Below are 23,846 nucleotides of genomic sequence, written 5' to 3' on the forward strand. Positions count from 1 at the left end.
GTTCAAAGTTGCAGAAGCCAGATTACAAGCTCATTTTGGTTCAACTTCAGCAACTGTGCATTGCATTGCCATGTAATGTGATGCAATGCTATCTTTCTAGCTCTCCCTTTTTACTTCCTTTTGGATAAACAGACATATTAGGCAAGCATTTTGGAGCTTTCACCTAAATAACTACAGGTGGTGAGATAAGCTGCACAATATAATTGACCTTTCAGTATATTGTTGCACACACACCATCTATTTAGCAAATGCCCTTGTTATCAACAGCAGCCTTTTAAACTCACCTGAGCTAACAGGTATGTGCGCTGGTTACTCTGCTGCGCTTAAAATTTCTTTTTTGGTTTGCTACAATGCCTTTTCTGAAACGTTGTCTCCTTCTGCTGGAACACTGACTTCTTTCATTTAATGCCTGCAGACTATAAAAGAGAACCCAACCCAAAAAGTTTGTTTGATTAGTCTGTGGCATTCTGTTAAACTGTTGCTTATGGCGGTCTCTGTGAGCTTCTCAGCGACATTCAGCCAGCCAGGTATCCTGCCTGCAGTAGATGGAATGTGGCAATGGAACGCTGGCTGCGCGTGTCATAATAGGCTCTGAGCCTTTATATACCTGTGCACAGCAGCAGCCACCTTCAGTCTGCTGCTGGACAGCCAGCAGCAGCAGCAGCAGGAGAGGTATGTAATCAGGAGCCCTCCTGCTAAGGGTAGACAGCTGCTCGTTCCACCCCACCCCCCGCCTTAATTGGTTCTCCTCCCTTCCAACGGTGTTGAGGCGGGTGGGAACAGCAGGGGGTGAAGGTGCTGTGTTTAAAGAGGTAGAGTTATGCAGATCTAAAACGCGTGGATTGCAGCAGCAGCAAGCCGAAAAGTGCAGGCATGTAAGGGATCTAGAGGTTGACAACATGTCTTCTTAACGGGAGTCCAGGAGCTCATCTCCACAAATGGACTTTTCAGGATCCTTGGGTGGCTCCGTAGTTTGAAACCAATTCTGGTTATCGCTTCTCGGCCTTTTGGCTAAGATCAAGTGTAGTATCTGTTCTTATCAGTTTAATATCTGATACGTCCCCTATCTGGGGACCATATATTAAATGGATTTTTAGAACAGGGAGATGGAAAAAGAGCTTGCTCTGTCCACTCCACGCATTGACCTGGTATTGCAGTATCTCCAGGACCGGTGCACCCCTTCTATAATGCAGTTTCTAAAATCAGAAAGAATTGAATTCAATGTTTTTTGTTCATTTTGCTTGTTTGTCGGATTTGGGGATGGACTCTTTGGCTTTGCTTTTCTTCTCCTCATTGGATTTTTCATGTTCAAAGTTGCAGAAGCCAGATTACAAGCTCATTTTGGTTCAACTTCAGCAACTGTGCATTGCATTGCCATGTAATGTGATGCAATGCTATCTTTCTAGCTCTCCCTTTTTACTTCCTTTTGGATAAACAGACATATTAGGCAAGCATTTTGGAGCTTTCACCTAAATAACTACAGGTGGTGAGATAAGCTGCACAATATAATTGACCTTTCAGTATATTGTTGCACACACACCATCTATTTAGCAAATGCCCTTGTTATCAACAGCAGCCTTTTAAACTCACCTGAGCTAACAGGTATGTGCGCTGGTTACTCTGCTGCGCTTAAAATTTCTTTTTTGGTTTGCTACAATGCCTTTTCTGAAACGTTGTCTCCTTCTGCTGGAACACTGACTTCTTTCATTTAATGCCTGCAGACTATAAAAGAGAACCCAACCCAAAAAGTTTGTTTGATTAGTCTGTGGCATTCTGTTAAACTGTTGCTTATGGCGGTCTCTGTGAGCTTCTCAGCGACATTCAGCCAGCCAGGTATCCTGCCTGCAGTAGATGGAATGTGGCAATGGAACGCTGGCTGCGCGTGTCATAATAGGCTCTGAGCCTTTATATACCTGTGCACAGCAGCAGCCACCTTCAGTCTGCTGCTGGACAGCCAGCAGCAGCAGCAGCAGGAGAGGTATGTAATCAGGAGCCCTCCTGCTAAGGGTAGACAGCTGCTCGTTCCACCCCACCCCCCGCCTTAATTGGTTCTCCTCCCTTCCAACGGTGTTGAGGCGGGTGGGAACAGCAGGGGGTGAAGGTGCTGTGTTTAAAGAGGTAGAGTTATGCAGATCTAAAACGCGTGGATTGCAGCAGCAGCAAGCCGAAAAGTGCAGGCATGTAAGGGATCTAGAGGTTGACAACATGTCTTCTTAACGGGAGTCCAGGAGCTCATCTCCACAAATGGACTTTTCAGGATCCTTGGGTGGCTCCGTAGTTTGAAACCAATTCTGGTTATCGCTTCTCGGCCTTTTGGCTAAGATCAAGTGTAGTATCTGTTCTTATCAGTTTAATATCTGATACGTCCCCTATCTGGGGACCATATATTAAATGGATTTTTAGAACAGGGAGATGGAAAAAGAGCTTGCTCTGTCCACTCCACGCATTGACCTGGTATTGCAGTATCTCCAGGACCGGTGCACCCCTTCTTTAATGCAGTTTCTAAAATCAGAAAGAATTGAATTCAATGTTTTTTGTTCATTTTGCTTGTTTGTCGGATTTTGGGATGGACTCTTTGGCTTTGCTTTTCTTCTCCTCATTGGATTTTTCATGTTCAAAGTTGCAGAAGCCAGATTACAAGCTCATTTTGGTTCAACTTCAGCAACTGTGCATTGCATTGCCATGTAATGTGATGCAATGCTATCTTTCTAGCTCTCCTTTTTACTTCCTTTTGGATAAACAGACATATTAGGCAAGCATTTTGGAGCTTTCACCTAAATAACTACAGGTGGTGAGATAAGCTGCACAATATAATTGACCTTTCAGTATATTGTTGCACACACACCATCTATTTAGAAAATGCCCTTGTTATCAACAGCAGCCTTTTAAACTCACCTGAGCTAACAGGTATGTGCGCTGGTTACTCTGCTGCGCTTAAAATTTCTTTTTTGGTTTGCTACAATGCCTTTTCTGAAACGTTGTCTCCTTCTGCTGGAACACTGACTTCTTTCATTTAATGCCTGCAGACTATAAAAGAGAACCCAACCCAAAAAGTTTGGTTGATTAGTCTGTGGCATTCTGTTAAACTGTTGCTTATGGCGGTCTCTGTGAGTTTCTCAGCGACATTCAGCCAGCCAGGTATCCTGCCTGCAGTAGATGGAATGTGGCAATGGAACGCTGGCTGCGCGTGTCATAATAGGCTCTGAGCCTTTATATACCTGTGCACAGCAGCAGCCACCTTCAGTCTGCTGCTGGACAGCCAGCAGCAGCAGGAGAGGTATGTAATCAGGAGCCCTCCTGCTAAGGGTAGACAGCTGCTCGTTCCACCCCACCCCCCGCCTTAATTGGTTCTCCTCCCTTCCAACGGTGTTGAGGCGGGTGGGAACAGCAGGGGGTGAAGGTGCTGTGTTTAAAGAGGTGGAGTTATGCAGATCTAAAACGCGTGGATTGCAGCAGCAGCAAGCCGAAAAGTGCAGGCATGTAAGGGATCTAGAGGTTGACAACATGTCTTCTTAACGGGAGTCCAGGAGCTCATCTCCACAAATGGACTTTTCAGGATCCTTGGGTGGCTCCGTAGTTTGAAACCAATTCTGGTTATCGCTTCTCGGCCTTTTGGCTAAGATCAAGTGTAGTATCTGTTCTTATCAGTTTAATATCTGATACGTCCCCTATCTGGGGACCATATATTAAATGGATTTTTAGAACAGGGAGATGGAAAAAGAGCTTGCTCTGTCCACTCCACGCATTGACCTGGTATTGCAGTATCTCCAGGACCGGTGCACCCCTTCTTTAATGCAGTTTCTAAAATCAGAAAGAATTGAATTCAATGTTTTTTGTTCATTTTGCTTGTTTGTCGGATTTGGGGATGGACTCTTTGGCTTTGCTTTTCTTCTCCTCATTGGATTTTTCATGTTCAAAGTTGCAGAAGCCAGATTACAAGCTCATTTTGGTTCAACTTCAGCAACTGTGCATTGCATTGCCATGTAATGTGATGCAATGCTATCTTTCTAGCTCTCCCTTTTTACTTCCTTTTGGATAAACAGACATATTAGGCAAGCATTTTGGAGCTTTCACCTAAATAACTACAGGTGGTGAGATAAGCTGCACAATATAATTGACCTTTCAGTATATTGTTGCACACACACCATCTATTTAGCAAATGCCCTTGTTATCAACAGCAGCCTTTTAAACTCACCTGAGCTAACAGGTATGTGCGCTGGTTACTCTGCTGCGCTTAAAATTTCTTTTTTGGTTTGCTACAATGCCTTTTCTGAAACGTTGTCTCCTTCTGCTGGAACACTGACTTCTTTCATTTAATGCCTGCAGACTATAAAAGAGAACCCAACCCAAAAAGTTTGGTTGATTAGTCTGTGGCATTCTGTTAAACTGTTGCTTATGGCGGTCTCTGTGAGCTTCTCAGCGACATTCAGCCAGCCAGGTATCCTGCCTGCAGTAGATGGAATGTGGCAATGGAACGCTGGCTGCGCGTGTCATAATAGGCTCTGAGCCTTTATATACCTGTGCACAGCAGCAGCCACCTTCAGTCTGCTGCTGGACAGCCAGCAGCAGCAGCAGCAGGAGAGATATGTAATCAGGAGCCCTCCTGCTAAGGGTAGACAGCTGCTCGTTCCACCCCACCCCCCGCCTTAATTGGTTCTCCTCCCTTCCAACGGTGTTGAGGCGGGTGGGAACAGCAGGGGGTGAAGGTGCTGTGTTTAAAGAGGTGGAGTTATGCAGATCTAAAACGCGTGGATTGCAGCAGCAGCAAGCCGAAAAGTGCAGGCATGTAAGGGATCTAGAGGTTGACAACATGTCTTCTTAACGGGAGTCCAGGAGCTCATCTCCACAAATGGACTTTTCAGGATCCTTGGGTGGCTCCGTAGTTTGAAACCAATTCTGGTTATCGCTTCTCGGCCTTTTGGCTAAGATCAAGTGTAGTATCTGTTCTTATCAGTTTAATATCTGATACGTCCCCTATCTGGGGACCATATATTAAATGGATTTTTAGAACAGGGAGATGGAAAAAGAGCTTGCTCTGTCCACTCCACGCATTGACCTGGTATTGCAGTATCTCCAGGACCGGTGCACCCCTTCTTTAATGCAGTTTCTAAAATCAGAAAGAATTGAATTCAATGTTTTTTGTTCATTTTGCTTGTTTGTCGGATTTGGGGATGGACTCTTTGGCTTTGCTTTTCTTCTCCTCATTGGATTTTTCATGTTCAAAGTTGCAGAAGCCAGATTACAAGCTCATTTTGGTTCAACTTCAGCAACTGTGCATTGCATTGCCATGTAATGTGATGCAATGCTATCTTTCTAGCTCTCCCTTTTTACTTCCTTTTGGATAAACAGACATATTAGGCAAGCATTTTGGAGCTTTCACCTAAATAACTACAGGTGGTGAGATAAGCTGCACAATATAATTGACCTTTCAGTATATTGTTGCACACACACCATCTATTTAGCAAATGCCCTTGTTATCAACAGCAGCCTTTTAAACTCACCTGAGCTAACAGGTATGTGCGCTGGTTACTCTGCTGCGCTTAAAATTTCTTTTTTGGTTTGCTACAATGCCTTTTCTGAAACGTTGTCTCCTTCTGCTGGAACACTGACTTCTTTCATTTAATGCCTGCAGACTATAAAAGAGAACCCAACCCAAAAAGTTTGGTTGATTAGTCTGTGGCATTCTGTTAAACTGTTGCTTATGGCGGTCTCTGTGACCTTCTCAGCGACATTCAGCCAGCCAGGTATCCTGCCTGCAGTAGATGGAATGTGGCAATGGAACGCTGGCTGCGCGTGTCATAATAGGCTCTGAGCCTTTATATACCTGTGCACAGCAGCAGCCACCTTCAGTCTGCTGCTGGACAGCCAGCAGCAGCAGCAGCAGGAGAGGTATGTAATCAGGAGCCCTCCTGCTAAGGGTAGACAGCTGCTCGTTCCACCCCACCCCCCGCCTTAATTGGTTCTCCTCCCTTCCAACGGTGTTGAGGCGGGTGGGAACAGCAGGGGGTGAAGGTGCTGTGTTTAAAGAGGTGGAGTTATGCAGATCTAAAACGCGTGGATTGCAGCAGCAGCAAGCCGAAAAGTGCAGGCATGTAAGGGATCTAGAGGTTGACAACATGTCTTCTTAACGGGAGTCCAGGAGCTCATCTCCACAAATGGACTTTTTAGGATCCTTGGGTGGCTCCGTAGTTTGAAACCAATTCTGGTTATCGCTTCTCGGCCTTTTGGCTACGACCAAGTGTTGTTGCTGGAAGACTCCAAAGCCTATCGCATCCTCGGCCTTGAGGCATCGGCAGTTCTACTGTCTTAAGCCTCCTGCTGCTATAGGGGGTGTGCGTGCTGAAGAGAACCAAGAAGGCGATCGACTTATCTGAATATGGCGATGGCGACATCGGCTACTCTCCGTTCTGCTGGAGCTGGCGACTTGAAGATCAAGAACTCTTTCAAGATTGAAGTTGAAGAGCGAGCCCGTGACAAGTTCTCCCTGTCTTTCTTCGTGAGGAAGGTCCTGCTTGAGATCCTGCAGGTGAAAAGGGAGAACATTCTGGCACTTCAAGATGCTCCTGGACGCTTTGTGCTTACCCTGACCTCTGAAGTGGCATCTCAGAATTTTTACCATCAGATCAAGCTGAGACTTCAGGAGGAAGATCTTAAAGGACTGTGTTTTGTGACCCTCTGCCTGGCAGAAGAGAAGTCTGTGGGGGTTCATATGAGCAATCCGCATGTCTCTGAAAAGGATGTGGCTGCGTTTCTGCATAACTATTGCTCTGAGGTCCACTTTTCTCACAAAATCATGAACTCTGAGAGGTTGTGGACCGGAAAATACAAGTTCATCGTGAAGCTGAGAGAAGGTTTGGGAATTGGTGGACTCATTCATCCGCCTCAGAGCTTCCTGATTGGCAGAGAGAGAGGAAGACTCTTCTATCCAGGGATGCCTATCTTCTGCAGAAAATGTATGGACTTTGGGCATTCCTTTGAGAGCTGCAAGGAGGAGAACGCTCTTTGCAAGAAGTGCTATCAAAAAGGACATGTCACTCTGAACTGCCCAAATCAGATGATCTGTAATATCTGCCGTATCCCTGGGCACTCTTTTCGGGATTGTCCGTTGAGAAAAAAGACCTTCAGCTATGCAGATGCAGCTCGGGGGGGAGCCCCTCCGAAGCGGTCCAGTCCTGAAGAACAAACAGACAAATCCAAGGACCCTCCCGGGAACCCTTCTGGGGATCCGCCCAAGGACACTGCTGGGGACCCGCCTGGGGATAGCATTGTTCTCAAGGATTGGTCGGAGAGTCCAGATGGTCATGTGGTGGAGGAGAATCCAGCTGAGTCTGAAGTGGAGATGGGAGAGGAGTCTTCTAAGGAGGCTGGTGGTGAGGAGGAGGAGGAGGAGATTAACATTGACGTGGAGGTTTTGAGGAAAAGGAAAAAGGAGAAGTCGAGTTTGTTTAAGGGAGAGAGCGCCAGCAAAAGACCTGCTGGGCGTTTGAAAATAGTCCTCCCTAATTACTCACCTAAACCGATCATCTCAGTTCCTAAACCTGTAAACCCATCTGATCCGGTGAACATCGAGGAATTCTCAGACACGGACGTTTCTGCGGGTCCCTCTACCCCGGTCGGATTCATGTCAGATACGGACTCAAGCTCTGTTTAAATGATTTATGGCTACACTCAAAATTGCCTCACTAAATGTGAGGAGTTTAAAGGGCTCTGTCAAGAGAGCTGCTTTATTTTCTTACCTGATGACTTTAGATGCTGATATTTTTTTACTTCAAGAATGCGGCATTGACCATGACCCTAACTATAACAAACTAAGGGAAGATTGGGCGAACGGACCTTCCATCTGGTCCGGTGAAAATGGATCGCGTGCTACTGGTGTTGGCGTCCTGTTTAAAAACAAAGACTTTAAGGTTACCTCGTTCACTGAAGTTGAACCTGGACGTGCACTAGTTGTTAATGTGAGTTACTGTGGATCCGAGTTCAAGCTGATTAATGTTTATGCATCTCCGATTAAAGAGGAAAGATCCAGTTTATTAGATATCATCAAACTCTTTATACCTGGTCCTACACCAACTGTGGTTGGCGGTGACTTCAATTGTATCCGGTCTGATGAAAATAGGACATCAGGTACTAGAAGGAAAGACAAAACTGAGATGCAGTTAAAAAATCTAATCGACGATACTTGCCTGAATGATGTCTGGAGAGTAAAGAATACCTCTGAACCAGGATACACTTGGGAGAACAATCTTCTAAAATCAAGAATTGACTTTGTTCTGACATCACAGAGTTTTAAAGTGAATAAAGTGGATCTAACAGGTAACATCTTTTCTGACCACAAAACGTTAATTACTCACTTGGAATTGCCCAGTCTAGAGAAAGGGCGAGGTGTCTGGAAGTTGAACACTCTGCTGCTGGAAGATGAAAGTATAAAAGAGGAATTTTTGAAATTTTATAAAAAACTACAGGGGAAAAAACATTATTACAAAAGAATTCTAGAATGGTGGGAGTATGTGAAGTCTCAAATTAGACATTTTTTTCTCTTAGCTGGCAAAAGGAAGGCCAGACAGAATCAGAAATGGTTTAAAGACCTGAATACAAAACTGCAAACAGGTTACAAACTCAGAAATGCAGGGATAGATATGGAGGATGTTATTTTACAAGTCAAAGAAGACATTAAAAAAGCAATTGAACAGAAAGGCAAAGAAATAATTTTCAACGCCAAGGTAGAACATATGGAAAAAAATGAAACATGTTCCAGGTTCTTTTTCAAAAAATCTTTAGAACGCAAAGAATTAATTAAAGAACTTGATGGTGAAACAACTAAAGATGGACTGTTGGACAAAGCGCAAACTTTTTATCAAAATCTTTTTGGCGAAAAGAAAATTGACGCTGATTTTTTACCTGATGCTCTTAATTCATTGCAGAATCACCTTGAAAAGCAAGATCAAGAGTTGTTGATTGAAGATATCTGTGAAGAAGAACTGCTAAGTGCAATCAAAAGCTTTTCTAGAGGAAAAACACCGGGTACTGACGGACTACAAATTGAATTTTATCTTACTTTTTGGGAGATTTTAAAAGACGACCTGTTTGAGATTTTTAAAGCTGTCTTTTTATGTGACAAATTGCCTGAATCTTGGAGAAGTGGTGTGGTCACCCTGCTTTTTAAAAAAGGAGATAAGACTAATCTAGAGAACTGGAGACCAATCACGTTACTCAACGTAGATTATAAAATTATGGCAAAAATCATGGTGAACAGAATGAAGAAGGTGATAGAGAAGGTCGTGCATCCTGATCAGGTATGTGGTGTGCCTGGTCGTACAATTGCAGAAAACTTGAATATTATACGGGACGCAATTTGGTATCAGCAAGAGAGGAAGCAAAAGCTAGCTCTTCTGTCCCTTGATTTCCAGAAAGCGTACGACAGAGTCTCTCATAAGTACCTGTATTCTGTGTTAAAGAAAATGAAATTCCCGGATGTTTTTATTAAGCACATTGCACTTTTATATGATGGAAGTTTTAGCAGGATTTTAATTAATGGTTTTTTATCTTCAGAAGTTGTTCTAAAGTCGGGCGTCAAACAAGGATGCCCACTTTCGCCTCTGCTCTTTATCTGCGCAATCGAGCCTCTACTGGCAATGTTGAGGAAAGATAAGATGGTGAAAGGTGTACCCATACCAGGTGGAAATGGACTAAGTACTAAGTCACTGGGGTACATGGATGACATCACGATCCTGTGCGACTCAGAACAATCGCTGAGAAGAGCAGTAAGAACTACTGATTTTTTCTGTTTAGCATCTGCCTTCAAACTGAACTTGGAGAAGAGCGAATGTCTTGGATTCGGTGATTGGTCAGATGCGCAGATTCCTCAACTTAAAATAAGAAGTGATAAGATCAAAATTTTAGGTGTTGTGTTTACAAAAAAGAATGATGGAGAAGAAAGTTGGCAGTTGGTGAAGGAGAAAATGCAAAAGAAGATAAGTTTATGGAAACTCAGAAAATTATCAATGGAAGGTAAAAACTTGATCATTAAGTCTTTGTTGTTGCCGATAATGTTGTTTTTAAGTATGGTGTACCCCCCGAATGAGAACACAGTAAAGTTTCTCCAGAGACAAATTTTTCTTTTTCTGTGGGGATCAAAAATGGAGAAGGTTCGAAGAGAGACAATGTACAAGCAGCATAAATATGGTGGAAAGAATATCCCAAATATCAAAAAATTTTTGTACCTAAAGTTCTTTAGTTTTTGCTTCAAAATGACCAATCTAAGAACTCATTGGTCTTTCTACTTAAGATATGCAGCTGGAGATATCTTTAGGAAAAGAAAGTGGATAACATTGCCCCCAAATTCTCCTGTCCTAATTACACCGCCAAAACAATATGTCTTACTAGAAAAAACAATTAGACTTTATAACTTACCTGAAGTAGATGTGGAGATGCTGTCAAATTCAAGAAGACTGGCTCTAGAGACAAAGAGAAAAGAAACGATGACAGCAGTGGCAAACTTTACATACACTAAAAGTGGAAGAATTTGGAGAATGACTTATGCACCTTATCTAACAAATGAATATAAAGACTTGGCATGGGCAATAGTGCAAGAATGTGTTCCTGTTAGATTTTTTCAACACAGAAGGGGATTGTGCAATACTGCAAGATGCCCTAGAACAGGCTGTGTTAGAGAGGAAACAGTTTTACACACCTTTTGGAACTGTTTTTATGCCCAAAATGTCTGGAAAGAAGTTGGAAGTCTCTTAAAGTTTGTTACTGGTCTTAAGTTTTTAAATCACGAAGTAGTTTTATATGGAAATTTTACATGTCAATCAAAAGAAAAAGAAAGAGTCATTTGGATAATGATAAATGGAATAAAGAATGCGCTATGGAAAGTCCGAAACATATTGCTTTTTAAAAGAGATTTTATAAGTGAAAGTGAATGCATAAAATTAGCACTAAGTGAAATATATATTTATTACCTGTTAGATCTGAAGAGAATTGGGAAAAAAAGAGCCAAGAGTCTATGGAACTTTCATCTGTGGAACCTTGTAGCATGAACAGATTATAAGGCAAGAGAAATATTAGAAGAGAAATAACAACTGAAATATAAGAACAAAATGAAAAAGAAAAAAATCTGTTCTTATCAGTTTAATATCTGATACGTCCCCTATCTGGGGACCATATATTAAATGGATTTTTAGAACAGGGAGATGGAAAAAGAGCTTGCTCTGTCCACTCCACGCATTGACCTGGTATTGCAGTATCTCCAGGACCGGTGCACCCCTTCTTTAATGCAGTTTCTAAAATCAGAAAGAATTGAATTCAATGTTTTTTGTTCATTTTGCTTGTTTGTCGGATTTGGGGATGGACTCTTTGGCTTTGCTTTTCTTCTCCTCATTGGATTTTTCATGTTCAAAGTTGCAGAAGCCAGATTACAAGCTCATTTTGGTTCAACTTCAGCAACTGTGCATTGCATTGCCATGTAATGTGATGCAATGCTATCTTTCTAGCTCTCCCTTTTTACTTCCTTTTGGATAAACAGACATATTAGGCAAGCATTTTGGAGCTTTCACCTAAATAACTACAGGTGGTGAGATAAGCTGCACAATATAATTGACCTTTCAGTATATTGTTGCACACACACCATCTATTTAGCAAATGCCCTTGTTATCAACAGCAGCCTTTTAAACTCACCTGAGCTAACAGGTATGTGCGCTGGTTACTCTGCTGCACTTAAAATTTCTTTTTTGGTTTGCTACAATGCCTTTTCTGAAACGTTGTCTCCTTCTGCTGGAACACTGACTTCTTTCATTTAATGCCTGCAGACTATAAAAGAGAACCCAACCCAAAAAGTTTGGTTGATTAGTATGTGGCATTCTGTTAAACTGTTGCTTATGGCGGTCTCTGTGAGCTTCTCAGCGACATTCAGCCAGCCAGGTATCCTGCCTGCAGTAGATGGAATGTGGCAATGGAACGCTGGCTGCGCGTGTCATAATAGGCTCTGAGCCTTTATATACCTGTGCACAGCAGCAGCCACCTTCAGTCTGCTGCTGGACAGCCAGCAGCAGCAGCAGCAGGAGAGGTATGTAATCAGGAGCCCTCCTGCTAAGGGTAGACAGCTGCTCGTTCCACCCCACCCCCCGCCTTAATTGGTTCTCCTCCCTTCCAACGGTGTTGAGGCGGGTGGGAACAGCAGGGGGTGAAGGTGCTGTGTTTAAAGAGGTGGAGTTATGCAGATCTAAAACGCGTGGATTGCAGCAGCAGCAAGCCGAAAAGTGCAGGCATGTAAGGGATCTAGAGGTTGACAACATGTCTTCTTAACGGGAGTCCAGGAGCTCATCTCCACAAATGGACTTTTCAGGATCCTTGGGTGGCTCCGTAGTTTGAAACCAATTCTGGTTATCGCTTCTCGGCCTTTTGGCTAAGATCAAGTGTAGTATCTGTTCTTATCAGTTTAATATCTGATACGTCCCCTATCTGGGGACCATATATTAAATGGATTTTTAGAACAGGGAGATGGAAAAAGAGCTTGCTCTGTCCACTCCACGCATTGACCTGGTATTGCAGTATCTCCAGGACCGGTGCACCCCTTCTTTAATGCAGTTTCTAAAATCAGAAAGAATTGAATTCAATGTTTTTTGTTCATTTTGCTTGTTTGTCGGATTTGGGGATGGACTCTTTGGCTTTGCTTTTCTTCTCCTCATTGGATTTTTCATGTTCAAAGTTGCAGAAGCCAGATTACAAGCTCATTTTGGTTCAACTTCAGCAACTGTGCATTGCATTGCCATGTAATGTGATGCAATGCTATCTTTCTAGCTCTCCCTTTTTACTTCCTTTTGGATAAACAGACATATTAGGCAAGCATTTTGGAGCTTTCACCTAAATAACTACAGGTGGTGAGATAAGCTGCACAATATAATTGACCTTTCAGTATATTGTTGCACACACACCATCTATTTAGCAAATGCCCTTGTTATCAACAGCAGCCTTTTAAACTCACCTGAGCTAACAGGTATGTGCGCTGGTTACTCTGCTGCGCTTAAAATTTCTTTTTTGGTTTGCTACAATGCCTTTTCTGAAACGTTGTCTCCTTCTGCTGGAACACTGACTTCTTTCATTTAATGCCTGCAGACTATAAAAGAGAACCCAACCCAAAAAGTTTGGTTGATTAGTCTGTGGCATTCTGTTAAACTGTTGCTTATGGCGGTCTCTGTGAGCTTCTCAGCGACATTCAGCCAGCCAGGTATCCTGCCTGCAGTAGATGGAATGTGGCAATGGAACGCTGGCTGCGCGTGTCATAATAGGCTCTGAGCCTTTATATACCTGTGCACAGCAGCAGCCACCTTCAGTCTGCTGCTGGACAGCCAGCAGCAGCAGCAGCAGGAGAGGTATGTAATCAGGAGCCCTCCTGCTAAGGGTAGACAGCTGCTCGTTCCACCCCACCCCCCGCCTTAATTGGTTCTCCTCCCTTCCAACGGTGTTGAGGCGGGTGGGAACAGCAGGGGGTGAAGGTGCTGTGTTTAAAGAGGTGGAGTTATGCAGATCTAAAACGCGTGGATTGCAGCAGCAGCAAGCCGAAAAGTGCAGGCATGTAAGGGATCTAGAGGTTGACAACATGTCTTCTTAACGGGAGTCCAGGAGCTCATCTCCACAAATGGACTTTTCAGGATCCTTGGGTGGCTCCGTAGTTTGAAACCAATTCTGGTTATCGCTTCTCGGCCTTTTGGCTAAGATCAAGTGTAGTATCTGTTCTTATCAGTTTAATATCTGATACGTCCCCTATCTGGGGACCATATATTAAATGGATTTTTAGAACAGGGAGATGGAAAAAGAGCTTGCTCTGTCCACTCCACGCATTGACCTGGTATTGCAGTATCTCCAGGACCGGTGCACCCCTTCTTTAATGCAGTTTCTAAAATCAGAAAGAATTGAATTCAATGTTTTTTGTTCATTTTGCTTGTTTGTCGGATTTGGGGATGGACTCTTTGGCTTTGCTTTTCTTCTCCTCATTGGATTTTTCATGTTCAAAGTTGCAGAAGCCAGATTACAAGCTCATTTTGGTTCAACTTCAGCAACTGTGCATTGCATTGCCATGTAATGTGATGCAATGCTATCTTTCTAGCTCTCCCTTTTTACTTCCTTTTGGATAAACAGACATATTAGGCAAGCATTTTGGAGCTTTCACCTAAATAACTACAGGTGGTGAGATAAGCTGCACAATATAATTGACCTTTCAGTATATTGTTGCACACACACCATCTATTTAGCAAATGCCCTTGTTATCAACAGCAGCCTTTTAAACTCACCTGAGCTAACAGGTATGTGCGCTGGTTACTCTGCTGCGCTTAAAATTTCTTTTTTGGTTTGCTACAATGCCTTTTCTGAAACGTTGTCTCCTTCTGCTGGAACACTGACTTCTTTCATTTAATGCCTGCAGACTATAAAAGAGAACCCAACCCAAAAAGTTTGGTTGATTAGTCTGTGGCATTCTGTTAAACTGTTGCTTATGGCGGTCTCTGTGAGCTTCTCAGCGACATTCAGCCAGCCAGGTATCCTGCCTGCAGTAGATGGAATGTGGCAATGGAACGCTGGCTGCGCGTGTCATAATAGGCTCTGAGCCTTTATATACCTGTGCACAGCAGCAGCCACCTTCAGTCTGCTGCTGGACAGCCAGCAGCAGCAGCAGCAGGAGAGGTATGTAATCAGGAGCCCTCCTGCTAAGGGTAGACAGCTGCTCGTTCCACCCCACCCCCCGCCTTAATTGGTTCTCCTCCCTTCCAACGGTGTTGAGGCGGGTGGGAACAGCAGGGGGTGAAGGTGCTGTGTTTAAAGAGGTGGAGTTATGCAGATCTAAAACGCGTGGATTGCAGCAGCAGCAAGCCGAAAAGTGCAGGCATGTAAGGGATCTAGAGGTTGACAACATGTCTTCTTAACGGGAGTCCAGGAGCTCATCTCCACAAATGGACTTTTCAGGATCCTTGGGTGGCTCCGTAGTTTGAAACCAATTCTGGTTATCGCTTCTCGGCCTTTTGGCTAAGATCAAGTGTAGTATCTGTTCTTATCAGTTTAATATCTGATACGTCCCCTATCTGGGGACCATATATTAAATGGATTTTTAGAACAGGGAGATGGAAAAAGAGCTTGCTCTGTCCACTCCACGCATTGACCTGGTATTGCAGTATCTCCAGGACCGGTGCACCCCTTCTTTAATGCAGTTTCTAAAATCAGAAAGAATTGAATTCAATGTTTTTTGTTCATTTTGCTTGTTTGTCGGATTTGGGGATGGACTCTTTGGCTTTGCTTTTCTTCTCCTCATTGGATTTTTCATGTTCAAAGTTGCAGAAGCCAGATTACAAGCTCATTTTGGTTCAACTTCAGCAACTGTGCATTGCATTGCCATGTAATGTGATGCAATGCTATCTTTCTAGCTCTCCCTTTTTACTTCCTTTTGGATAAACAGACATATTAGGCAAGCATTTTGGAGCTTTCACCTAAATAACTACAGGTGGTGAGATAAGCTGCACAATATAATTGACCTTTCAGTATATTGTTGCACACACACCATCTATTTAGCAAATGCCCTTGTTATCAACAGCAGCCTTTTAAACTCACCTGAGCTAACAGGTATGTGCGCTGGTTACTCTGCTGCGCTTAAAATTTCTTTTTTGGTTTGCTACAATGCCTTTTCTGAAACGTTGTCTCCTTCTGCTGGAACACTGACTTCTTTCATTTAATGCCTGCAGACTATAAAAGAGAACCCAACCCAAAAAGTTTGGTTGATTAGTCTGTGGCATTCTGTTAAACTGTTGCTTATGGCGGTCTCTGTGAGCTTCTCAGCGACATTCAGCCAGCCAGGTATCCTGCCTGCAGTAGATGGAATGTGGCAATGGAACGCTGGCTGCGCGTGTCATAATAGGCTCTGAGCCTTTATATACCTGTGCACAGCAGCAGCCACCTTCAGTCTGCTGCTGGACAGCCAGCAGCAGCAGCAGCAGAAGAGGTATGTAATCAGGAGCCCTCCTGCTAAGGGTAGACAGCTGCTCGTTCCACCCCACCCCCCGCCTTAATTGGTTCTCCTCCCTTCCAACGGTGTTGAGGCGGGTGGGAACAGCAGGGGGTGAAGGTGCTGTGTTTAAAGAGGTGGAGTTATGCAGATCTAAAACGCGTGGATTGCAGCAGCAGCAAGCCGAAAAGTGCAGGCATGTAAGGGATCTAGAGGTTTACAACATGTCTTCTTAACGGGAGTCCAGGAGCTCATCTCCACAAATGGACTTTTCAGGATCCTTGGGTGGCTCCGTAGTTTGAAACCAATTCTGGTTATCGCTTCTCGGCCTTTTGGCTAAGATCAAGTGTAGTATCTGTTCTTATCAGTTTAATATCTGATACGTCCCCTATCTGGGGACCATATATTAAATGGATTTTTAGAACAGGGAGATGGAAAAAGAGCTTGCTCTGTCCACTCCACGCATTGACCTGGTATTGCAGTATCTCCAGGACCGGTGCACCCCTTCTTTAATGCAGTTTCTAAAATCAGAAAGAATTGAATTCAATGTTTTTTGTTCATTTTGCTTGTTTGTCGGATTTGGGGATGGACTCTTTGGCTTTGCTTTTCTTCTCCTCATTGGATTTTTCATGTTCAAAGTTGCAGAAGCCAGATTACAAGCTCATTTTGGTTCAACTTCAGCAACTGTGCATTGCATTGCCATGTAATGTGATGCAATGCTATCTTTCTAGCTCTCCCTTTTTACTTCCTTTTGGATAAACAGACATATTAGGCAAGCATTTTGGAGCTTTCACCTAAATAACTACAGGTGGTGAGATAAGCTGCACAATATAATTGACCTTTCAGTATATTGTTGCACACACACCATCTATTTAGCAAATGCCCTTGTTATCAACAGCAGCCTTTTAAACTCACCTGAGCTAACAGGTATGTGCGCTGGTTACTCTGCTGCGCTTAAAATTTCTTTTTTGGTTTGCTACAATGCCTTTTCTGAAACGTTGTCTCCTTCTGCTGGAACACTGACTTCTTTCATTTAATGCCTGCAGACTATAAAAGAGAACCCAACCCAAAAAGTTTGGTTGATTAGTCTGTGGCATTCTGTTAAACTGTTGCTTATGGCGGTCTCTGTGAGCTTCTCAGCGACATTCAGCCAGCCAGGTATCCTGCCTGCAGTAGATGGAATGTGGCAATGGAACGCTGGCTGCGCGTGTCATAATAGGCTCTGAGCCTTTATATACCTGTGCACAGCAGCAGCCACCTTCAGTCTGCTGCTGGACAGCCAGCAGCAGCAGCAGCAGGAGAGGTATGTAATCAGGAGCCCTCCTGCTAAGGGTAGACAGCTGCTCGTTCCACCCCACCCCCCGCCTTAATTGGTTCTCCTCCCTTCCAACAGTGTTGAGGCGGGTGGGAACAGCAGGGGGTGAAGGTGCTGTGTTTAAAGAGGTGGAGTTATGCAGATCTAAAACGCGTGGATTGCAGCAGCAGCAAGCCGAAAAGTGCAGGCATGTAAGGGATCTAGAGGTTGACAACATGTCTTCTTAACGGGAGTCCAGGAGCTCATCTCCACAAATGGACTTTTCAGGATCCTTGGGTGGCTCCGTAGTTTGAAACCAATTCTGGTTATCGCTTCTCGGCCTTTTGGCTAAGATCAAGTGTAGTATCTGTTCTTATCAGTTTAATATCTGATACGTCCCCTATCTGGGGACCATATATTAAATGGATTTTTAGAACAGGGAGATGGAAAAAGAGCTTGCTCTGTCCACTCCACGCATTGACCTGGTATTGCAGTATCTCCAGGACCGGTGCACCCCTTCTTTAATGCAGTTTCTAAAATCAGAAAGAATTGAATTCAATGTTTTTTGTTCATTTTGCTTGTTTGTCGGATTTGGGGATGGACTCTTTGGCTTTGCTTTTCTTCTCCTCATTGGATTTTTCATGTTCAAAGTTGCAGAAGCCAGATTACAAGCTCATTTTGGTTCAACTTCAGCAACTGTGCATTGCATTGCCATGTAATGTGATGCAATGCTATCTTTCTAGCTCTCCCTTTTTACTTCCTTTTGGATAAACAGACATATTAGGCAAGCATTTTGGAGCTTTCACCTAAATAACTACAGGTGGTGAGATAAGCTGCACAATATAATTGACCTTTCAGTATATTGTTGCACACACACCATCTATTTAGCAAATGCCCTTGTTATCAACAGCAGCCTTTTAAACTCACCTGAGCTAACAGGTATGTGCGCTGGTTACTCTGCTGCGCTTAAAATTTCTTTTTTGGTTTGCTACAATGCCTTTTCTGAAACGTTGTCTCCTTCTGCTGGAACACTGACTTCTTTCATTTAATGCCTGCAGACTATAAAAGAGAACCCAACCCAAAAAGTTTGGTTGATTAGTCTGTGGCATTCTGTTAAACTGTTGCTTATGGCGGTCTCTGTGAGCTTCTCAGCGACATTCAGCCAGCCAGGTATCCTGCCTGCAGTAGATGGAATGTGGCAATGGAACGCTGGCTGCGCGTGTCATAATAGGCTCTGAGCCTTTATATACCTGTGCACAGCAGCAGCCACCTTCAGTCTGCTGCTGGACAGCCAGCAGCAGCAGCAGCAGGAGAGGTATGTAATCAGGAGCCCTCCTGCTAAGGGTAGACAGCTGCTCGTTCCACCCCACCCCCCGCCTTAATTGGTTCTCCTCCCTTCCAACGGTGTTGAGGCGGGTGGGAACAGCAGGGGGTGAAGGTGCTGTGTTTAAAGAGGTGGAGTTATGCAGATCTAAAACGCGTGGATTGCAGCAGCAGCAAGCCGAAAAGTGCAGGCATGTAAGGGATCTAGAGGTTGACAACATGTCTTCTTAACGGGAGTCCAGGAGCTCATCTCCACAAATGGACTTTTCAGGATCCTTGGGTGGCTCCGTAGTTTGAAACCAATTCTGGTTATCGCTTCTCGGCCTTTTGGCTAAGATCAAGTGTAGTATCTGTTCTTATCAGTTTAATATCTGATACGTCCCCTATCTGGGGACCATATATTAAATGGATTTTTAGAACAGGGAGATGGAAAAAGAGCTTGCTCTGTCCACTCCACGCATTGACCTGGTATTGCAGTATCTCCAGGACCGGTGCACCCCTTCTTTAATGCAGTTTCTAAAATCAGAAAGAATTGAATTCAATGTTTTTTGTTCATTTTGCTTGTTTGTCGGATTTGGGGATGGACTCTTTGGCTTTGCTTTTCTTCTCCTCATTGGATTTTTCATGTTCAAAGTTGCAGAAGCCAGATTACAAGCTCATTTTGGTTCAACTTCAGCAACTGTGCATTGCATTGCCATGTAATGTGATGCAATGCTATCTTTCTAGCTCTCCCTTTTTACTTCCTTTTGGATAAACAGACATATTAGGCAAGCATTTTGGAGCTTTCACCTAAATAACTACAGGTGGTGAGATAAGCTGCACAATATAATTGACCTTTCAGTATATTGTTGCACACACACCATCTATTTAGCAAATGCCCTTGTTATCAACAGCAGCCTTTTAAACTCACCTGAGCTAACAGGTATGTGCGCTGGTTACTCTGCTGCGCTTAAAATTTCTTTTTTGGTTTGCTACAATGCCTTTTCTGAAACGTTGTCTCCTTCTGCTGGAACACTGACTTCTTTCATTTAATGCCTGCAGACTATAAAAGAGAACCCAACCCAAAAAGTTTGGTTGATTAGTCTGTGGCATTCTGTTAAACTGTTGCTTATGGCGGTCTCTGTGAGCTTCTCAGCGACATTCAGCCAGCCAGGTATCCTGCCTGCAGTAGATGGAATGTGGCAATGGAACGCTGGCTGCGCGTGTCATAATAGGCTCTGAGCCTTTATATACCTGTGCACAGCAGCAGCCACCTTCAGTCTGCTGCTGGACAGCCAGCAGCAGCAGCAGCAGGAGAGGTATGTAATCAGGAGCCCTCCTGCTAAGGGTAGACAGCTGCTCGTTCCACCCCACCCCCCGCCTTAATTGGTTCTCCTCCCTTCCAACGGTGTTGAGGCGGGTGGGAACAGCAGGGGGTGAAGGTGCTGTGTTTAAAGAGGTGGAGTTATGCAGATCTAAAACGCGTGGATTGCAGCAGCAGCAAGCCGAAAAGTGCAGGCATGTAAGGGATCTAGAGGTTGACAACATGTCTTCTTAACGGGAGTCCAGGAGCTCATCTCCACAAATGGACTTTTCAGGATCCTTGGGTGGCTCCGTAGTTTGAAACCAATTCTGGTTATCGCTTCTCGGCCTTTTGGCTAAGATCAAGTGTAGTATCTGTTCTTATCAGTTTAATATCTGATACGTCCCCTATCTGGGGACCATATATTAAATGGATTTTTAGAACAGGGAGATGGAAAAAGAGCTTGCTCTGTCCACTCCACGCATTGACCTGGTATTGCAGTATCTCCAGGACCGGTGCACCCCTTCTTTAATGCAGTTTCTAAAATCAGAAAGAATTGAATTCAATGTTTTTTGTTCATTTTGCTTGTTTGTCGGATTTGGGGATGGACTCTTTGGCTTTGCTTTTCTTCTCCTCATTGGATTTTTCATGTTCAAAGTTGCAGAAGCCAGATTACAAGCTCATTTTGGTTCAACTTCAGCAACTGTGCATTGCATTGCCATGTAATGTGATGCAATGCTATCTTTCTAGCTCTCCCTTTTTACTTCCTTTTGGATAAACAGACATATTAGGCAAGCATTTTGGAGCTTTCACCTAAATAACTACAGGTGGTGAGATAAGCTGCACAATATAATTGACCTTTCAGTATATTGTTGCACACACACCATCTATTTAGCAAATGCCCTTGTTATCAACAGCAGCCTTTTAAACTCACCTGAGCTAACAGGTATGTGCGCTGGTTACTCTGCTGCGCTTAAAATTTCTTTTTTGGTTTGCTACAATGCCTTTTCTGAAACGTTGTCTCCTTCTGCTGGAACACTGACTTCTTTCATTTAATGCCTGCAGACTATAAAAGAGAACCCAACCCAAAAAGTTTGGTTGATTAGTCTGTGGCATTCTGTTAAACTGTTGCTTATGGCGGTCTCTGTGAGCTTCTCAGCGACATTCAGCCAGCCAGGTATCCTGCCTGCAGTAGATGGAATGTGGCAATGGAACGCTGGCTGCGCGTGTCATAATAGGCTCTGAGCCTTTATATACCTGTGCACAGCAGCAGCCACCTTCAGTCTGCTGCTGGACAGCCAGCAGCAGCAGCAGCAGGAGAGGTATGTAATCAGGAGCCCTCCTGCTAAGGGTAGACAGCTGCTCGTTCCACCCCACCCCCCGCCTTAATTGGTTCTCCTCCCTTCCAACGGTGTTGAGGCGGGTGGGAACAGCAGGGGGTGAAGGTGCTGTGTTTAAAGAGGTGGAGTTATGCAGATCTAAAACGCGTGGATTGCAGCAGCAGCAAGCCGAAAAGTGCAGGCATGTAAGGGATCTAGAGGTTGACAACATGTCTTCTTAACGGGAGTCCAGGAGCTCATCTCCACAAATGGACTTTTCAGGATCCTTGGGTGGCTCCGTAGTTTGAAACCAATTCTGGTTATCGCTTCTCGGCCTTTTGGCTAAGATCAAGTGTAGTATCTGTTCTTATCAGTTTAATATCTGATACGTCCCCTATCTGGGGACCATATATTAAATGGATTTTTAGAACAGGGAGATGGAAAAAGAGCTTGCTCTGTCCACTCCACGCATTGACCTGGTATTGCAGTATCTCCAGGACCGGTGCACCCCTTCTTTAATGCAGTTTCTAAAATCAGAAAGAATTGAATTCAATGTTTTTTGTTCATTTTGCTTGTTTGTCGGATTTGGGGATGGACTCTTTGGCTTTGCTTTTCTTCTCCTCATTGGATTTTTCATGTTCAAAGTTGCAGAAGCCAGATTACAAGCTCATTTTGGTTCAACTTCAGCAACTGTGCATTGCATTGCCATGTAATGTGATGCAATGCTATCTTTCTAGCTCTCCCTTTTTACTTCCTTTTGGATAAACAGACATATTAGGCAAGCATTTTGGAGCTTTCACCTAAATAACTACAGGTGGTGAGATAAGCTGCACAATATAATTGACCTTTCAGTATATTGTTGCACACACACCATCTATTTAGCAAATGCCCTTGTTATCAACAGCAGCCTTTTAAACTCACCTGAGCTAACAGGTATGTGCGCTGGTTACTCTGCTGCGCTTAAAATTTCTTTTTTAGTTTGCTACAATGCCTTTTCTGAAACGTTGTCTCCTTCTGCTGGAACACTGACTTCTTTCATTTAATGCCTGCAGACTATAAAAGAGAACCCAACCCAAAAAGTTTGGTTGATTAGTCTGTGGCATTCTGTTAAACTGTTGCTTATGGCGGTCTCTGTGAGCTTCTCAGCGACATTCAGCCAGCCAGGTATCCTGCCTGCAGTAGATGGAATGTGGCAATGGAACGCTGGCTGCGCGTGTCATAATAGGCTCTGAGCCTTTATATACCTGTGCACAGCAGCAGCCACCTTCAGTCTGCTGCTGGACAGCCAGCAGCAGCAGCAGCAGGAGAGGTATGTAATCAGGAGCCCTCCTGCTAAGGGTAGACAGCTGCTCGTTCCACCCCACCCCCCGCCTTAATTGGTTCTCCTCCCTTCCAACGGTGTTGAGGCGGGTGGGAACAGCAGGGGGTGAAGGTGCTGTGTTTAAAGAGGTGGAGTTATGCAGATCTAAAACGCGTGGATTGCAGCAGCAGCAAGCCGAAAAGTGCAGGCATGTAAGGGATCTAGAGGTTGACAACATGTCTTCTTAACGGGAGTCCAGGAGCTCATCTCCACAAATGGACTTTTCAGGATCCTTGGGTGGCTCCGTAGTTTGAAACCAATTCTGGTTATCGCTTCTCGGCCTTTTGGCTAAGATCAAGTGTAGTATCTGTTCTTATCAGTTTAATATCTGATACGTCCCCTATCTGGGGACCATATATTAAATGGATTTTTAGAACAGGGAGATGGAAAAAGAGCTTGCTCTGTCCACTCCACGCATTGACCTGGTATTGCAGTATCTCCAGGACCGGTGCACCCCTTCTTTAATGCAGTTTCTAAAATCAGAAAGAATTGAATTCAATGTTTTTTGTTCATTTTGCTTGTTTGTCGGATTTGGGGATGGACTCTTTGGCTTTGCTTTTCTTCTCCTCATTGGATTTTTCATGTTCAAAGTTGCAGAAGCCAGATTACAAGCTCATTTTGGTTCAACTTCAGCAACTGTGCATTGCATTGCCATGTAATGTGATGCAATGCTATCTTTCTAGCTCTCCCTTTTTACTTCCTTTTGGATAAACAGACATATTAGGCAAGCATTTTGGAGCTTTCACCTAAATAACTACAGGTGGTGAGATAAGCTGCACAATATAATTGACCTTTCAGTATATTGTTGCACACACACCATCTATTTAGCAAATGCCCTTGTTATCAACAGCAGCCTTTTAAACTCACCTGAGCTAACAGGTATGTGCGCTGGTTACTCTGCTGCGCTTAAAATTTCTTTTTTGGTTTGCTACAATGCCTTTTCTGAAACGTTGTCTCCTTCTGCTGGAACACTGACTTCTTTCATTTAATGCCTGCAGACTATAAAAGAGAACCCAACCCAAAAAGTTTGGTTGATTAGTCTGTGGCATTCTGTTAAACTGTTGCTTATGGCGGTCTCTGTGAGCTTCTCAGCGACATTCAGCCAGCCAGGTATCCTGCCTGCAGTAGATGGAATGTGGCAATGGAACGCTGGCTGCGCGTGTCATAATAGGCTCTGAGCCTTTATATACCTGTGCACAGCAGCAGCCACCTTCAGTCTGCTGCTGGACAGCCAGCAGCAGCAGCAGCAGGAGAGGTATGTAATCAGGAGCCCTCCTGCTAAG

At 44.0% G+C, this 23,846-nt stretch overlaps 14 non-coding genes across 14 annotated transcripts; all 14 read left to right on the plus strand.

Annotated features, from left to right (window-relative positions):
* Window positions 1-991: 991 nt before the first annotated feature.
* Window positions 992-1,182, plus strand: LOC141242191 (U2 spliceosomal RNA). The gene has a single exon (XR_012306836.1). It is a non-coding gene; the product is annotated as a U2 spliceosomal RNA (small nuclear RNA).
* A 1,115-nt stretch (window positions 1,183-2,297) lies between these two features.
* LOC141242203 (U2 spliceosomal RNA) lies at window positions 2,298-2,488 on the plus strand. The gene has a single exon (XR_012306847.1). It is a non-coding gene; the product is annotated as a U2 spliceosomal RNA (small nuclear RNA).
* A 1,108-nt stretch (window positions 2,489-3,596) lies between these two features.
* Window positions 3,597-3,787, plus strand: LOC141242215 (U2 spliceosomal RNA). Its single transcript, XR_012306857.1, has one exon. It is a non-coding gene; the product is annotated as a U2 spliceosomal RNA (small nuclear RNA).
* A 1,115-nt stretch (window positions 3,788-4,902) lies between these two features.
* On the plus strand, window positions 4,903-5,093 carry LOC141242227 (U2 spliceosomal RNA). Its single transcript, XR_012306869.1, has one exon. It is a non-coding gene; the product is annotated as a U2 spliceosomal RNA (small nuclear RNA).
* A 5,993-nt stretch (window positions 5,094-11,086) lies between these two features.
* LOC141242216 (U2 spliceosomal RNA) lies at window positions 11,087-11,268 on the plus strand. Its single transcript, XR_012306858.1, has one exon. It is a non-coding gene; the product is annotated as a U2 spliceosomal RNA (small nuclear RNA).
* A 1,115-nt stretch (window positions 11,269-12,383) lies between these two features.
* Window positions 12,384-12,574, plus strand: LOC141242238 (U2 spliceosomal RNA). Its single transcript, XR_012306875.1, has one exon. It is a non-coding gene; the product is annotated as a U2 spliceosomal RNA (small nuclear RNA).
* Window positions 12,575-13,689: 1,115 nt separating this feature from the next.
* On the plus strand, window positions 13,690-13,880 carry LOC141242250 (U2 spliceosomal RNA). The gene has a single exon (XR_012306876.1). It is a non-coding gene; the product is annotated as a U2 spliceosomal RNA (small nuclear RNA).
* Window positions 13,881-14,995: 1,115 nt separating this feature from the next.
* Window positions 14,996-15,186, plus strand: LOC141242262 (U2 spliceosomal RNA). Its single transcript, XR_012306877.1, has one exon. It is a non-coding gene; the product is annotated as a U2 spliceosomal RNA (small nuclear RNA).
* A 1,115-nt stretch (window positions 15,187-16,301) lies between these two features.
* On the plus strand, window positions 16,302-16,492 carry LOC141242271 (U2 spliceosomal RNA). Its single transcript, XR_012306878.1, has one exon. It is a non-coding gene; the product is annotated as a U2 spliceosomal RNA (small nuclear RNA).
* A 1,115-nt stretch (window positions 16,493-17,607) lies between these two features.
* LOC141242272 (U2 spliceosomal RNA) lies at window positions 17,608-17,798 on the plus strand. Its single transcript, XR_012306879.1, has one exon. It is a non-coding gene; the product is annotated as a U2 spliceosomal RNA (small nuclear RNA).
* A 1,115-nt stretch (window positions 17,799-18,913) lies between these two features.
* On the plus strand, window positions 18,914-19,104 carry LOC141242273 (U2 spliceosomal RNA). The gene has a single exon (XR_012306880.1). It is a non-coding gene; the product is annotated as a U2 spliceosomal RNA (small nuclear RNA).
* Window positions 19,105-20,219: 1,115 nt separating this feature from the next.
* LOC141242274 (U2 spliceosomal RNA) lies at window positions 20,220-20,410 on the plus strand. The gene has a single exon (XR_012306881.1). It is a non-coding gene; the product is annotated as a U2 spliceosomal RNA (small nuclear RNA).
* A 1,115-nt stretch (window positions 20,411-21,525) lies between these two features.
* Window positions 21,526-21,716, plus strand: LOC141242276 (U2 spliceosomal RNA). The gene has a single exon (XR_012306882.1). It is a non-coding gene; the product is annotated as a U2 spliceosomal RNA (small nuclear RNA).
* A 1,115-nt stretch (window positions 21,717-22,831) lies between these two features.
* LOC141242277 (U2 spliceosomal RNA) lies at window positions 22,832-23,022 on the plus strand. The gene has a single exon (XR_012306883.1). It is a non-coding gene; the product is annotated as a U2 spliceosomal RNA (small nuclear RNA).
* Window positions 23,023-23,846: the final 824 nt, after the last annotated feature.

The sequence above is a fragment of the Phyllobates terribilis genome, unplaced genomic scaffold (genome assembly GCF_046119375.1).
Source record: "Phyllobates terribilis strain yellow unplaced genomic scaffold, ASM4611937v1 Scaffold_1031__1_contigs__length_461108, whole genome shotgun sequence".
In the NCBI taxonomy this organism is placed as follows: domain Eukaryota; kingdom Metazoa; phylum Chordata; class Amphibia; order Anura; family Dendrobatidae; genus Phyllobates; species Phyllobates terribilis.